This window comes from Petaurus breviceps, unplaced genomic scaffold, assembly GCF_028583685.1.
Source record: "Petaurus breviceps papuanus isolate PSGF00001 unplaced genomic scaffold, PetGlider_PUasm1.0 91133, whole genome shotgun sequence".
NCBI lineage: Eukaryota > Metazoa > Chordata > Mammalia > Diprotodontia > Petauridae > Petaurus > Petaurus breviceps.
The window spans coordinates 84,846,785-84,864,857 of record NW_027187419.1 but is presented as its reverse complement, the minus strand read 5'-3'; the positions used below and the strand labels follow the sequence as shown (position 1 = coordinate 84,864,857).

The 18,073-nt window shown below is 35.4% G+C and overlaps 1 protein-coding gene across 28 annotated transcripts in view; it reads left to right on the top strand.

The window, feature by feature from the left end:
- BAZ2B (bromodomain adjacent to zinc finger domain 2B) overlaps positions 1-18,073 on the top strand; it is a 376,035-nt gene that overhangs the window by 303,108 nt on the left and 54,854 nt on the right. The gene's annotated exons all lie outside the window — the stretch shown is intronic.

The following is an 18,073-nucleotide window of genomic DNA, read 5'->3' as shown; positions in this document are numbered from 1 at the left end:
AGCACAGCACGTTTCGTTGTTTCCATGACACTATCTATCCATCTCATTCTCTGTCATCCCTTTTTGCTTTTTCCTTCAGTCTTCCCCAGCACCAGAATCTTTGCAAATGAATCCTGTCTTCTCCTTATGTGACCAAAATTTTTAAGCATTTAAATTATTTAAAATATTTAAGCTTCAGTATTTGGCCTTCCAGTTAATAGCCTGAATTAATTTCTTTAAGTGTTGACTGATTTTATCTCCTTGTTCTCCGAGGGACTCTCAAAAGTCTTCTCCAGCATCACAATTCAAAAGCCTCATTTCTGTGGCACTCAGCTTTCCTTATGATCCAAGTAGGAGGAAGGTATTTAAGGAAGGATATCTTAAATTTATTGCGTCTGTATATTTCTTCAGGTGGGATAAAGAAGCAACAACAATATCTAAATAGACCGTCTATACTTGCCCAGCAATTTACTTAGAATACCTAAGATAATAACTGATTTTCTCATTGTGGGTACTTGCTATATTGATGTATCATAATCTCTGCTCATGTCATCCGGCGCATGGATTGTCCATAAACTTCTATAATGCATTGTGAACCTTTCCTTCTTATTGTTCATGTTTTTTCAAATATATGGAAGGATAGTAATATACTACCTAGATTGTGTGTTAGAGTAAATTCTTAATACAGGATAGGTCATATATATCCTCAGTCTTTTTATATGCAAGTTGTTATTAGTTACAGGCTTCAACCTGCTAATGCCCAGCATGCATCTTTCCATTGCAGAGTCATTCATTATTTTAGTTCTGCCATCATTGTGTTTCATAATTCACAGTGGTAGTGTAACTGGGAGGTTGGTACAAGTCTTTATAAATGGGCTTTTGTAGCAGTTGTTTAACAAGAACAACAAAACCTCACCAAAGTTATTTAAATGTCATTAAATGCTTTTTAAAGGCATTAGTTCTGAATATCATCATTATTAATGCCAGAAATAAAAGTATATAAGTAGTCTCTTACTACAAATTACCTAAGACTGATTTCTTAGACTAACATTTCATAGTCCATTGGGTCACATTTTCAAAATCATTGGGGTTTTTTATTATTATTTGTTTGACTAATGAGAACGTTCCCCTTAGATCTTTCACTTCCTCCACTTGTGATGTACATAGAAATGTCTTGTAGCAGCCTAAATATTTTCAGTAAATGTGACGTTGGGATGGTTTTGTGGCCAAGTTAAAAAAAAGTCATGCATTTGAATTCATTAGTTTAAAAAGACTACTTTCTAAATCATTTATAAGTCACTTTTCCCCCACCTTAACAATCATTTATAATGAGAGACGTAACCCATTTGGATAAATTGTCCAGGACTGGCTGCTGAATGTGCTGTGTTGAAAGCACAACTGTCTCCCAGAAAACCAACTTCTATGTAAGTTGTTGCAGAAAATAAAACTGGAGTCATTCAGCATTTATTAAATTGTATACTATTTGTTGATGGATGATGACTTGAGTAATAAGCACAGCCCCTATCCTCATGAATTCACAATCTGAATCAGGACATTTGAACACTTCCCCATTAAGCTTAGTAAAAATTGTGAAGCAGCATTTCTCTTTGCTGTGTCTTCGTCGCCCTCTCCTTTTCATGGCCTTTTCTTGCCTGTATCTTCTTTGCCTTTCTTTACCCATTTCTTCCTTTCAGTGGTGGCCTTTCCCTAGGTTTAGGTGGCCCTTATCCTTCTGTTCTCTACCTTCCTTCCTACAATGGAAAATCATCTGTCAAACCCACGGACAGGACGCTTACATTCGCTCACAAGCGCTTTGCTGCTTGGCACTAGTTGTACTTCTCTCTGCTCTCTGGGTCTCTTGACTTCCCAGGTGCTCAGAACTATGTTTTGCTCAGTTAGATCACAAACTCCTCATTCTTCCTGATTCATATCACAAATTGCTTCCAGCCTGATGCTCATGTTGTCCTCATTTTGTCCATGCTCCATCACAAACACCCAGAAATTAGCTTCCAGGCAGTCATCGGTGATGAAAGAGGGGGAAGTTTTGTGGAGAGGCCTTGGTAGGGAGAAAGAAGACTACTCTACCTATACCCAGATAAAGTCACATGCTGGTGCCTCTTTGAACAATAAACTGCCCTGAATAACATTGTGCTAGCCAATGTTGTTTAGCTTTAGTATCATTAATAATTTTAACCATATTCCACCTAAAGCTATAGCAGCACCATTGTAATGCTCTTTGGCCAGTCTTTCATTTGTTATGTTCCTGGGAGCTATTTACTCCTTGTGGCATTGTTTTGCCTAACATGTTTTCATGGAGCCATTTAACCATACTTTTATCCCTTATTTTTTACTTATTAAGCTCCTTCCCCATTTTTCTTTACCCACTCCATGCCAGCCAGCATTCCACTGGCAACATCAGTGACTGAAAACATTAACTTCTCTGCTTTCAAATAATGAAATTCTGTGCTGCATTAATTTTTAACATGGGGGAAAAAAATAAGTGAAGTTGAAGTTGTGTGGGGAACTTTTTATTTCCTTACCTATATGTACAATAGATTTTTAGATCCATATTAAAATACTATATTTTTAGTAAAAAATTCTTTGAACAAGAGTGAATTATAAAATAGAGAACTGTCTTAGTTTTGGTACGTTGACCATTTTGCTATATATACATGTGATTAAAATTTGTTCCAGATTTATGTAAATTATTAAAAATACTTACTAAAACTATGCCTTTAAAGCTATTTTGTATTCATGAATTTCATTAGATGTAATGGAATGTACCTACTCTGTGTAGGTATAGTAGATGTCAATTTAGCTAAGTAAAAATAACCAGGATTGTCAGACCTTACTTGTCATGTAATTACTTATATTCGCAGTAGTCTTTTTTGTAATGCTTATGCTCTAAAACTAATTTCATTTTAGTTCAGTTATTCTTATAAAAACTTGAAACAATTATAATTAATATCAGAAAAAAGTACTAAGAATAAAAAAAGCAAAATTAGCTTGCTAAAACAAAATATATGCCCTAAATCTCAATTTGTTGACAAGAAAAAATTACCTGCTAAATTAATCACACAAAAATCTAAACTTATTTTTTCTTCAAATTATTACTAGTCATGATAATTTTGAATAACATAGGAAAACAAAATACATTATAAAATAGTTTACAATATTGAATATATGTGTGCCTAAATTTATTTTCTGTAAGGTATTTAAAATTACATTAATATTCAGCTCAAGTTTTCCTCTTTTATTTTTTTCACTGTGCAATAACATACCAATTTCTAGAACTTTGCTGTCTTGGAAAGAATGCTAGATTTGACATGAGAGGAATCAGATTTGAATCTTGGTTAAATCACTTACTATCTGTGTGACTTTGCCAAATTAGTTAACTTCTCTAGGCTTGGTAAAGAAACCTTCCAACTCTAAATCTATGATTCTATGGTCCATTTAGGGAAGAAAAGTTTCTATCAGCTGTTGTTTATGTATAAAAGCCATTCTCCCATTCTGATCATACATCCAACCTTCCCACCATCTTCTTTGGCTTATTTTCTGCCTAATACCTTCTTCCTGTAAGCTTGTCTCCTTCAATAAGAAGTACTTGACCTCATTCTAACTTATGTTTTGCCTTGGCCTGCATGGTTTACCCCTTGCCTTATGTTCAACCTAGTCTTACCACCAGTCCACCTGTCTAAGTTTAGCCAGTATTAGAACTTGTTTGTTTGACTAATTCTTCTAGCCTTTCATATGAATATTCATTTGTAAATCTGTCTTTATCTCTAAGGAACCTTTTACTAAGAGGAAATATTTCACCATTTATCCCCTTGCCTCTTTAGTTTAGTGTCCTCCGAGATCCTGTCCTCTACCCTATTCACTTTTCTGTGTACAATCTTACCCTTGTTGATTTCATCTGCCCCCATGGGTTCAAGTATTATTTCTATACATTCACTTCTGCTGTATTTCAGTTCCTGTATATCCCACAGGTATCTCAAACTCACTCTGCCTCAAACAGAACTCCTTGTCTTCCACCCCACACTCACCATTCCTTATAGGATTCCTGATTTCTTTTGAGGGTATTACTACCCTTTCAGTGACCCAGATTCGGAACCTTAGAGTCTTCCTTGATTCGTCTTCATTCACATCCCTTAACCAACCATTTACCACATCCTCTTCTTCTTCCTTCACAGCACATCTCATATGACTCCCCTTCTTTTGTCACACTACCACCACCCTCATCTATAGTACAGGCTTCATCAATCCTCCTCTAGCTGACTGTACTACAGTATTTTCCTAATTGATCTCCCCTCTTCAGTTCACACTCCAAGCCAAGTAGAGCCAAGTCAAACTATGTTGAAGAACTGTAGGGAGAAAAAAAGGCAAGATGAAAAAAAGTCTCTTTCTTCAAGTACCTTCCATTATCCACACAACTGACAAAATAATCTTCCTAACAACAACAATAACAAAGCACAGGTCTGTCCTTTTTTCAAAAACCTTCAATGGCTCCCCACTGCCCATAGGATAAAACACCCTCAAGTTGGCATGTAAACCCTCCCCATAATTGGACTTTCACCAACCTTCCCACTAGACTACCATTCCCTGAACTATTGCTCTGTCTCCCATGTCTTCCTTCTCATCTCTACTTCTCAGAATTCTTGTCCTCTTTCCTACAACAAGCTTTCCATGATAACTTCCATTAGTAGTGCTCTGTCCCACCTTAATTTTCCATTGTAATTAAAGCTATCAATTTCCTCCTGGTTTTAGGCCTAGTAACAGAGGAGACACAAAACTTGTCTGACATTGTCAGAAATACTTAAGAGACAGCTTGCTCTTCGTAACACCTGACTCCCCTTCTTCCAAGAGGTTTTCAGAATCCATTGGAAAGTTGTCAGATTTGTTCAGTCCTCCTGTCCAATGCATAGCACAGTGTCTGACACATGTTTATTGAATTGAATTGATTTGTTGTCAAGATATTTCTGCCCCACCTTGTGGTTGTACCATTGAAATAACACTTGAGATATTAATCCTAGTGGAAACATATACCCCTTATAGAGCTAAAGGTAAGGACCTGCTAGGAGAATATTGAGACAAAATTGCATTAAGGATCTATTAATTTATTTCATCTTCCAAGGGCTTGATTCTCTTTCTTAAAGAAAGAAAAACAACTATGCATTTATTATGGGACTTCCAGTTTCCTTGACAAGTGGTCTTCCCATGGAGTCCCAGTTTTCTAGAAGAACTTAGGGATGTAAAAGTCAACATGACATTGGATCTACAGACACATAGGAAAGAAGAGGGATGGGGATATATATATACAACGATAATATGTATATATATATATATACAACGATAATATGTATATATATATATACAACGATAATATGTATATATATATATATATATACATATTATCATTGTCAATCTACTGTGCTGCCTGTAACTATTTTATGACTTTGTCCTTAGTTTTTCCCCGAGTTCACTCACAGAGTCTAAGAGCTTTAAGGGATCTGCAAGGCCAACTTACAGCTGACCAAGGAATCCTGTCTATAAAATCCCCTCAAAATGGTTGTACATCTTCTGCTCTAGTAAGGGGAAACCACTACCTGCTAAGCCATCCCACTCTACTTTCTCATGTCTTCTCTAAGTCTTACCTTTTCCAGACTCAATATCACCAGATCCTTCTGACTTGTTCTCTAGTCTACTTACCATCCTAGTCTGTTTTTGGTGTGGTGCAGTAGAAAGAGTGTTTGTTGTATTTGGAATCACAAGACTTGGGGTCATTTCTTGTTTGTTCTACTTGCAACCTGTATGACTTTGAGTAAGTCATTTAATCATTTGGCCTTTCTAGGCCTTAGACCTTAATTTCCTTCTTTGTAAAATGAGAGGGTCGGTATAGTTATCCAAATGTGGCCCCAGGGTATGGTGGAATGTAGTGGGACAATTATTAACATCCTTTTGGATATTGTTTTCTTCTCTGTGTAACATTAAATCAGGTAATTTGAAAAAATCATAACATAGAACACATTGAGGCACCCAAACTTGGATCCTTATCATCTGGTCATTTGTCACCCATTTAAATTCAATTCAACAGCATTTATTAAGTGTCTACTGTGTGTCATGGATTAAAACAAAGCAGCCCTTGTTCACAAGGTGCTTACATTCTCCTGGGGATGTTCACAAGTTTCTCAATATTTATAACTTTCTGAGCCTTACTTCCCTGCACAAAGGCTCTTATGTGTGAGCCTTAAGTGTACAGACAAAGGTTTTTACATTTATTATATTTTTATCGTTCCTCTGCCATTTCTGAACATCTCACTTTTGTGATGATAAATGAGAGCTGAGGAGTGAAGTCCTTTTCACATTCTTTAAATTTACATGGTTTCTTCCCACTATGAATTATATCTTAGCAAAGTTTGAGTTTTGGCTGAAGATTTTCCACACATTCATTACATTCACAGGATTTCTCTCTGATGATTAAAAGAGTTGAGTAATGGATGTCCCATCATATGTAAAAAAAGGTTTCCCTTCATTATGAGCTCTCTGATGCTTAATAAAAGGGAAGGAGTCAATGAATACTTTCTTATATTCTTTCTATTGATGAGGGGTTTCCCCAGAATGAATTTTCTTGTACTGAATTTTAAGATCTAAAATAGCCTGAATTTCCATAACTGGTAAGTCAATTCCATATTATAAAATTCCAAATAATTAACCCTCCCCAACCCAATACAACTGAACTCATCTTGCTATTATACTTGAAAAATCATGTAGGTTGGATTTCATGTCTCATCAGAGAAGGCAGTAGAACTCATGTATTGTCTAGGTATTCACCAAGAAAGACTATAATCCTCTATTCAGTTTCTGTACCAGCACCAAAGGAACATTCTCTATTCCGTGAATTGCTAAAATTAGATTCCTACCTCTATAATCCTTTCCAGTACCATCTGTATCCAAGTACCTGCATGGTACTGTCCTTTCTAGTCTCTTTGACCTACGCAAGACAAATATTTCATGACCAGGGACTTCAGAGACCTTAGGTTCAGTATGATTTATTCTGGAGATTTGTGAACTATGTACCCAGGCCAAGCATCAGTCAGTGAGATTTAAAGAATTCTTTCCAACTTCCTCCAGTCACCAAAGCAACACTCAAAGAGTTTATAATCTACAGGGTGTCCCTAAAGTCCGGACACATAGGAAATTTCATTAACTATACATATTTTCAAAAAATGAATGAAATTTTCAACCCCATTTTATTTTTTTTAATTTTTTTTTTAAGCAATCGGGGTTAAGTAACTTGCTCAAGGTTACACGGCCAGTTATTTCTAGGTGTGGTGCTGAGTGTCTGAGCCCGGGATTCGATCTCCAGGTCGTCCCAACACTGGAGCCGGTACTCTTACTCGCTGAGAACCCCATTTTATTTAATTAGCATAAATGTGATTTCTTAAGAAGACAATGGAGACACACAGGAAATCTCATTAATTAAATTAATCTTGTTAATATGGAAAACAGTTACCAATAGCTAATAAAAGCTTTTATTCCATATGAAATTGTCATGGCTAAAATTTATGTTAACTAAATATTGTTGAAAATTTCATTCATTTCATTTCTTAAAAATATGCATAGTTAATGAGATTGCCTATGTGTCCAGACTTTAGGGACACCCTGTAGTGATTTAAAGGTAATCCTTGGCCCCTAAAGTACATGGATAACAGCAAAAATATAAGTATTCCTATGTATATAATTGTTTGCTTCCTTATTATGTCACAGAGAGGCATCATGGTGTAGTGGAGAGAGAGCTGGTCTTGTAGCCAGGAAGGCCACTCTTAAGGCAGTGTGACTATGGGCACTTAAACTCTTGATGCGCTAGGTCTAGGAGAACAAAAGGTATGGTAAAGAGAGTTTTCCTCACCTGAGAGTTCCATATGTTAATGAAATTACAGATGCAATTCCCTGTCCCTATCCTATCCCTAGCCTGTTCTGTGCTGTGACACATGAAAACTAAACCATATAACTTCTATTATCACAAGTGAAAAGAAGAACACAGAATCAGGAAGGGCACACCTTGACAAAACCACTACCTACCTTCTGCTAATCAGAGCAGATTAAATGAAGTATACAGAATTGTATAATTTATTTTAACCTGAGTCATAAATAAGCTATCAAGAAAGAACTTAGGGCTCATAAATAATATTCTAGGGTAAATTTAGTCAAAGTCCTTAGAAGACTGAACTACCTAATATGGAATGTGTGGCTCTTAATCTTTTTCCCTTTAATTCCTTGATTCAATTCAAAGGAACAAACATTAAGTGTCAGTTATGTGCCAGTACTGGGTTGTTGTATACAGGAAACCAACAAAACCCAATTTAGCTGGAAATCCGTAAAGAAGATTAATACCTGAGAAAATGGATTGGAGCCATATTGTGAAAGGTTTTAAATGCCAAACAGAGTTGATTGTATTTAACCTAAAGGTGATAGGGAGCCAGTGAAGCTTCTTAAGCAAAGGATCGACAGAGTCAGACCTGTGCTGCTCCATAAGTGTTTGTGTGAATAGGTGTAAAGCATAAAGGACGAATAGCTGCACCTTTTCTGTTACTACAGACCACTGGCGAATACCTCATATTTGTTGTTGTTTAGTCAAGGCTCTTCATGACCCTGTGGATCAACTATCCATGGGGTTTTCTTGGTAAAGATATATGAGTAGTTCATCATTTTCTTCTTCAGTTTTATGCAGGTAGGGGTTAAGTGGCTACCCAGGGTCACACAGCTAGTTCGATTCAAGGTCAGATTTGAACTCTGGTCTTTCTGACTCTAGGGCAATTTTTCTACTTTACCACCTACCTGCCCTGAATGTCTGTAATAGGTATCCCCAATTACCATTAATTAATTAATTAAAATGCCCAATTACAAATCCATAAAGATATAGAGACAATATAAGCAGGCTATCTCTGAGGTGTTTTTACACAATAAGATAAGTATTATTGAATTATTTTTTTGCCTTCCGTAAGTAGATTGTCCCCAAATTGATATATATAAAATATAATTATCATCCTTATTTTTCTTCCTTATGTGAAAATCTTGCTAGTTAGAAAATACCTAAAGTCTTTTTGTTTCTGTTGCAATACTGCTGTTGGGTTTTTTTTTTTTATCACAAGTTAGTTTAAATGTATTACTGAACTTCAGTATTAATTGTTATTTTCAGCATGTTGTTAAAATAGCTAATTGTTTTTGGTCATATGGATAAAAAATACACACTATCTTAGCATAATTCAAGTGATTTGACATGTGACTTATGTCTTAATAATCCATGAGTACTCAGTGGTTTAAGCAAACAGTTGTAGGGAGAGTTACAATACGTCTAGAATCTCAGTTTCATCTATTAAGACTAGCAATTATGTCACGCACAGATTTGTAATCTCTTTATTTGTGTAAACTGAATAACAGACTAGAGTAATTGTAGTAGAGTTCTTTATGCCTCCCTAAGGCCCAATAAACAACAAAAGGTTGTTAAACATGCATCTCTCACAAAATGACTGTGTCAGCAATTTAGTAGACATAACCATAATCTACAAGACCATACTTGAGCTTACAGAAGCCATCTAATAAGCAGTTTGAAAACAGAGGGAAATTCACAACCCCCTAGTGATTCAAGGGATGAAAATATTTCATCAGTCTGGGTTTATAGCAGTCCTTTCTTAGTGAAAATATTATGTTATGCTGCCCAAATATTTGTACATAAGCAAATCTGCTATTCACTGTGGCATACAGACAGCATCCTTAAATTTTTATATGTTAAGAATCTTTCAGTTTATAAGAAATTTAATTTGAAAAGTTACTAGGTATAATATGATTAGTATAGTACGGAAAGATAAATTTACCTAAGATAAAAACAAAAAAAAATTGAGGGAGGTTAATAATTATTTATGGCTATATTTTAGCAGTCTTTTTTTCCTATAAAGACTTATGAGAAAGATACCCCATAAGAGACTATAATTTATCACAAACATTTATCAGATTAATAAAATATAAAAATGAAGTCACACTTTTAAAAAGTCAGCTCTTCTTGTACAGTGCTAGGTAAATTCAATACAATCAACACATCCCTTTAACTTTTCCCCCTTTGGATCTGTCTTCTAGAAATAGTTTCTGTTTTATTAATCTCATTTACACTTTTATTCTTCCTGTACCCTGAGGTAATCCTGTGCCTCTTAAATTATATTTATGCCTTTTAAAATTAAGTACTAGTTACTGTCATAAGAAATGTATTCTCACTTCTAATTATGCCCAGAACAAACTTGTAAGGCACCCAATAGAATTATAAAATGCAAAAATGGGGGAATTGTTGTAACATAGTCTGAGGAAAATAGCCTCGAAATTTCCTGGTCCCCTAAGTTGTAAAGCTTTACAAAAAGAGCTCAAAGACATCTGAGTTTTGTTCTGTCACATTTTTATTATCATTATTATTACCACACTCGTACATAAGAGAAAGAAGCTTTTTTCATATAATAATAATATTAGCAACTATTCGTTTACCACTTTAATCTTTATTGTTTCCCCACAACCACCCTGTGAACTATACTCTTGTTTAATAATTACTTTCATTTAAGCAGCTTTCATTATCTTTCATTCCCTTTTCATGGGAAAAAATGAAGGATTTTTAAAAATTTTCACATTATGTCTTAGGAAAACACATATATGTGTATTGAATAAAACATGCTCAAATGTACTATATATATGGTACATTTGAGCACCAATTTTTCAGTAAGGTGTTTAAACATAAAATAATACTTTAAATTGATTCCTAATGAAGATATTAGCTAGAGAGAAAAAGCCTGGAGTTATGTTTGTGATTAGTTAATGAGAAACATAATTTATTGAGTTGGAAGACTTCAGCAGCCTTCAAAATACTTGACAAGTAACTGCCCAAGGGAGGAAGATGCCCTCACCCTCCCAAAACAGCTCATTCCATTTTGGGACCACTCTCACTGTCAAGACGTTTGCCTCAAAATCAGTATTTAGATTTCAGGAGTAACTTCAATTCTCTTTAAACCCATATATTCTCTACAACTCCATCCGTATTGTACATATGTCTAGAATGACTATATATTAAAAAAAATGAAAATTTTTTGAGGACAGCCCAGATTACTAAGGATTATGTATAGCCTCGCCCACCTTGTAACCAAGCAACACTAATCCTACCTAGGCATACACTGTATTGAAAATATATATTTTTTTACATCTTAGAAAATATTTTGAGAGCAATTTTATAGAAAGTTCCTACTAATCTTCAGCAATGTATTTTATCCCATAAGATACATTTTTTGATGTTCCATTTATCTTTTGTTTTGGTAAATGTTCTCATTCTCAGTCATTCACTAATCAAAACTGGCCTTGAAGTAAAAATAGTTGACTTTTAAGCCAAAATCAGTGACTTGTGTATAGTGTATAGAGTTCATATAAATTGGCTATAGGGTAAAGGTATAAAGCCAAGCACAAACAGCTTCTCTGAGGAATGCTGCTGTGAATAGCTTTAAGGTTCTGATAACATAGTAATAGCGAACTCTCTATTCAACAGCAACAGAAACCAAAGTAAAACATTCACAGCAATATAACATAACAGCTTATTACTAAAGTGGCCACATATTCATAAACAAAAGATATCATTCAGTAAGTCACAATCTGAATCAATGAATATAAAGTACCCATCTAAAGTCTGCTTTCATCTTGATTGGAGACTGACTTCCAGAAATCATTAAGGAGTACAAAGTACAAAGGTCTCCCACCTCTAGGTCACATTCTTAATCTTGTCAGTCAGCACTAAGTATCCAAGTAGAGATCCTTTCATCTTGACTGGAGGCTGACTCTCACACTCCATGGTATCTCTTCCATGCTCCCAGTTCTTGCCTGAATTCACCCAACTGTCACCTGGATCCACAGGTAGGCAGTTCCCTGCTCCTTTTCCAGCTCCACACATCAAGCTTAGCAGAGTTATAATACTCACACACATTGCTGATACTATTATCAATTCACTTTCTGCCTGTGAAATCAGTACAGACAGAACAGACAGTGCTGGCACCACAAGCATCTTTCCTCCCAGTTCTGCTTGGTTCCAATTTGTGCTCCTGCTTTTATATGGTTTCTTTCCTTCCTGTTCCACCCTTCCTGTTGCATCAGCAAGTTCCTCCCACCTCCAAATCTCACAGGCAGGGCACAAAGTCACTTGAATAACTGAAACAAGGAGCTATGTACCATTTTGCTTGCCATTACAAAACAAAAGAAGCATAATTTTTTAGGAAACTGACCAAAGAATGAGTATAGATGCTTAATATTATCTCAAGTTATTTCAAGAATTAACTGAAACCATGTGTACATGGTTGACTTAGAAATTTTAGACTTCACCTGAAACACTGATGCCACTATAGGCCCTTATTTCTATGATGAAAATGAAGTAATTTTAGTAATGAAAATATTCAAGTGCATTTGAATATAGGGTCTAAGTACAAAAGAAAGACATTTTTCTATCACAAGCTCATCAAATCACTTATTTCATATGTAATTATATAATAAATTAGCAATTTTAGAGTTGACATAAGAGAAAAACTTAGTTTCCTATTTCAAATAGTTTATAAATGTAGTTGGTTGTATTTTCTTGGTTAAATGTGTCCTATTTTTTTCTGGACAGAAAATATTTCTTCAAAATATTAACTGGGGTGGCTAGGTGGCACAGTGAATGGAGCACTGTCCCTGGAGTCAGGAGGACCTGAGTTCAAACATGGCCTCAGACACTTAACACAAAAACTAGCTGTGTGACATTGGGCAAGTCACCTAACCCCAATTACCCTCCCCCCAAAAAGGCAAAAAAACCCCAAAATATTAACTTCACAGTTTTATGTATTAATAGAATGAAATGACAATCCATAAAGTCAGTTGTATCATGTCACCATGGTAGCATGATTGCATTAATACAGTGAAGCCAATTCTGTTTCATGCTGTCGGTACCACTTAAATTTAAGGGTAGGTTCTGTGCCCCATTCAAGAGTATCCGAGATTCAAGGTGCTGTATGGGCCCATATCCACTCAGAACCAAATATGACTCATGAGTCCTCACTGATGGGTTGACTTTTACTAGTCACCCATAGGACTCGGTTAGTTCAAAACAAAGGTATTTAATGAAATAATAAGAAAATAGCAGTAAACTATTTTTCCCACAAGCCCTGAGATGCCTTCTCCCTCAAATAGACACATTAGTAGGAAAACTGGGTATACGTAGGGAATATACATGGAAAGGCACCAGTGTAAAAAACATGTGGCCAGGGTCTAAACACATAATATGTCCTCTGGAAATGTCTCCACCAGATGCATTGTTTCTGATCAGTACATTGCTCCTCTAGATAGAGTGTCCACCAGATGCCACTCCTCTAGAGGCATGGCCCCTGCCAGGTACCAGTGAGCATGTAGTTATAGAGATACTCTGTACTTTTAGTTTTAGCTGAAATCTTCATGAAAAAAACTCACGAGAACCCCCATTAGAATCCCTCTGTTCCAGCTTTTTTGTTTTGTCTTGTTTTTAAGTGTAAAGTTCTGGTGCTATTTATAGCTATTTCAGAAAAGCAGCAGCCCATACTTAAACCCTTCAAGTATCAGAGGGAGAGAACTTTCTATTTTTTCCCCTCAGTTTTCTATACTTTTCAGAGTCCTGGATAGCACATAATTTTACATCCTATCAGAGATTTCTTGCCTTAGCTGCTCAGATCTTTAGAACATACTCCTAGCTATTAGGCTAGTGTCTTCAGGCTTAAATCTTATTTTTGAACTTCTTGGGTTCCTAGTTCTTAGATCTCTGTCACCCTTGCTTAGGGTATGTATTTCTTATGCCTCCCATTTTAATCTTCTATAAGTGATTGCTTTGAAATTATCCACATAGAGTTTTGGTCTGTACAGTGGGGTGTAAACAAGATGAATCCCTTGGGGGTAATGGAAGAAAAAAATAAAATATATTATTATTTAAAAAAAGACTTGTATTTAATGTATAGATTGACACTGCTAGCTTCCCTTTGTTAGAGGATCATGTATCCCATATGGTATTTGAGGTAACGAGGGAAAAGCAGGAATTCCTGCCACAGGGAGGGGTTGGCAATTAGAAACATTTATTATACATTTACTATATACCATGCCCTCAGTTTTATAGCTCACAGTGCATTGCAATGTATTGTAATTTGTGTATGCAGCTAAGTAGATTTGCAGATTATATTGTATAGTTTTAACTAAGTTGTCCATCAGAATCAACAAGTGTTATAAAAAGAAATTACAGATTGTGTAAGTATAAATGAACAAGGATGTGACAGGGCTAACACTTCTTATCATACAATCTCTGTGTAAGTCACATTATGATGGAAAAACAGTTGGCTACCTAATCAAATTATGCAAAGTTCTGTCCAAGAAAGTCAAAATTATTAAGAAGATTATTTCAGATTAGACTTATATTTGTTGTTATTCATAGGGCACCTTATATAGTGTTCCTTGAGATATTCACTTATTACAGTAGCAAGACTTAACAATTTTTTTCCAAATTCTTGTAAAATTTTTTAATACTTGTTTTTTTTTTAATTTTGAGTTTCAGATTTTCTCCCTTCCTAATCTCCCCTCTCATTGAGAAGGCAAGCAATTTTATGTAGGTCATACATGTGTAGTCATACAAAGCATATTTACATATTAGTCATGCTGTGAAAGAAAATACAGACCAAAAAAAAAAACCCCAAGAAAAAATTAAGTTGAAGAAATTTAAAGTACATTTTTATCTGTATTCAGACTGTTATCAGTGTTTTTTCAGAGGGCAGATAGCATTTTTCATTATGAGTTCTTCAGAAATGTCTTAGTTCACTAAAGTGCTAAGAACAGCTAAGTCATTCAGTATTGCTGTTACTGTGTACAATGTTTTCCTGGTTCTGCTCACTTCACTTTATATCAGTTCATGTAGGTCTTTCCAGGTTTTTCTGAAAGCATCCTGCCAGTCATTTCTTATAGCACAGTATGATTCCATGGCAGCCATAAATCACAACTTGTTCGGCCATTTCCCAATTGATGGCTTATGCACTCAGTTTCCTGAAAGAACTACTATAAATATTTTGTACATATAGTACACATGTACATATATGCATATATATACTGTTGAGGTAGAGACCTAGTAATGTTATTTCTGGGTCAAAGGGTTGCACAGTTTTATAACTTTTGGATGTAGTTCCAAATGGTACCAAAAAACTTTTGTTGATTAAAAAAAGTGTCACCTGTAAAAATTCTCATATCTTTAGCCTTAAAAATTCCAGCCTCAGAATTTTCTAACCTGTTTTTAAAAATCTTCCAAGGAAGAGTTTCAGTGGGTTTTAAAAACATACCCCATTTGTTGAAAATATAAAAATACAACACCTTCCAATTAATTTGTTTTATTATTGTTCATTTGTATGAGTCAAGTCCTACTCTTAGTGACCCCATTTGGGAGTCTCTTGCCAGAGATAGTGGTGTGATTTTCCAGTTCCCTCTCCAAGTTAGTTTGTAAGAACAGCTAATTATCAGGGAAGATGGAAATTTACTAGCTGTATTTCAACAAAAAAACCTTTGCATAATTCATAAATGGAATTGAAAAATAAGTATCATAATTTGTAACTTCATATTTTTTACACCTATGACAGCCACTGAATTACAGAATAACTGAACTTAATACCAAATCTTGGAATCACTGTATCACAAAGTGTTAAATCAAGATTTTCAAAACTATTGAAGCATATTCAATCACATTATTCTTACTGTAATAATATCCTAGTGATTAAGTGTTGTTTTTTTACTGTTGATAAAATTGATTTTTAAAAATATTTAAGCTGATGTTTTTAAAATTCACATTTTATGTTTTATACTATATCAGGCCTGCACCACACATAATTTATTACTTTAGTTTGTGTGTGTGTGTATAAATTTTACTTAGGGGGACGTGGCACAAGAAGTTTGGAGACCATTGATGAAGGGGCTACATTACCATCTAAATGCTACTCTGGAGTTTGGGGTCCTCCATTTTTCGATTGCAAAATCTCTCATGTTCTCTCATGCAGATGATTGAGAGAGGTCAAATGGAAAGCATACAGGCAAAACTGAAGCCCCAGTTGGGTCAAGTATTATTGTTTTGCCCCCTAGCAAAGCTTAAAGCAGTTTTCATACACAAAATTCATAGTTTTAGGAATGAGAAATATAATATACTTTCAGAACAATCTTTAAATTGCAGCATCTTTTAAAATCATAAATATATACTTGTTTGTATACATAGTTCTGTAAATGTTAGCAACTCACACAAAAGAATTTGAAATGAGGCCAAGTTTTTTAGATGTAAATATATATTAGGCCACCATTTGGTACTCTGATAAGGAATCACATGAAATCATTCCCATTCTCAAAAAGTTCTTTGTCTATTATGAGCAATATTTCATGCACTTAAGTATTGCATTGCTAAATCCCACTTCTGAAAATAAACCTGTGCTAATTCTCTGTGGGATACTTAGTTGTGAGCATTAGTAACACTATCTGCTTCTACTTATGTGACCTTGGGCAAGTCATGTAACATCCCTTGGCTTCCATTTCTTCCTTGGTAAAATGAGAGGGCTAGGATAAATAACCTCTCAGAGCCCTTCTAGCTCTAGAGCTATGGTCCTAATACTCAAATGGTATGAGAATCTGTCACTTGTGGTGACAAGTTCTGAGCCTGATCATGCATAAATCCTGTCCCTACAACCTCCTAGATTTTCTAAGTTCATAATTAGTAAGCAGTATGATATAATTCTTTAGTATAAAACAACTGGCATGATATATACCAGAAAAAAAATTCCAGAAACAGTATCCACAGCATTTCTAGCACTTAGATGTGAATTTAAACAAAATCTATGTTATACCAAACCTCCTTATGTTAACCTGTCCCATAAAGGAAGAGGATGAGGTATAGAAATAGAAAGTTTAGGGGAAATAAGGTGACTGGGTGGGGGGGAGAGGGGACAATGAAGATACTTGGGGGCAATTTGAGGAAAACGTTTCTGCGTAAGAGTAAGCAACAGAGTGGAGTATAACAATGAGTTCTGAGGGTTTGCCTTTTTTGCTTCCCTATTTCTCTCCCTTCTCAAGGAGAAGTCAGAGTTCAACGTGTAAGGCAGGGAGTCAGTCATTCAATGACTTACTTTTCATTATGCCTCAACATTGTACGGAGGTGACTGTGGCTTCTGAAAGGTTATACCTATAGAATAGAAGCCGTAACAGGTTCTGTCATGCTGAAGAGGCACTATCATCAACTAATATTTCAAGGCACAATAAATAAGATACCGTATTCCAGCAGTATGGAGGAGGGCTGAGAGTCCTTACCAGAAGCACAAAAGGGTTCAGCATCCGTAGTCTTACCACTTGGTCATAAATTCTTTGGCCGTGATAACAATGAAACAAAGAAAAATACAAAATGGACCTCAGTCGTCTTTGGCTCCCTCACATTTCTGCAGTGTTGATAGCAACATGACAGAAACTAACAGGGAAATAAGTGAGTTGTCAGAGTTGGTTTTGGCACATATCCACAGGCAACAAGAAACATAACTGGAAAGGGGTATTTGGTTATTGTATATTATATTGCTTGAAATCTTTTTATTTCATTGAAGGATCATTTTTCCCTTAATATACTATATGATTAATTTTGCCAACTAAGTGATTCTTATTTGTAGTGCTAGTGCCTTTGCCTTCTGGAATACCATGTTCCATGACCTCCCATCCTCTAATGTTGCAGCTGCTAAGTCCCGTGTAATACTGATTATAGCTCCCCACTATTTGAATTGGTTTTTTTTTCTGGCCATTTGTAGTATTTTGTCCTTGACCTGATATTTCTGTAATTTGGCTGTAATGTTCCTTGAAGTTTTTATTTTGGGATATCTTTCCTAAGGTGATCAGTGGATTATTTCAATGTCTATTTTGCCCTCTGGGTCCAGGTTTTCAGGGAGGTTTTCTTTGATAATTTTTGCTGTCCAGGTCTTCCTTTTGATTATGACTTTCAGGTAGTCCAGTGATTCTGACATTGTTTCTCCTGAAT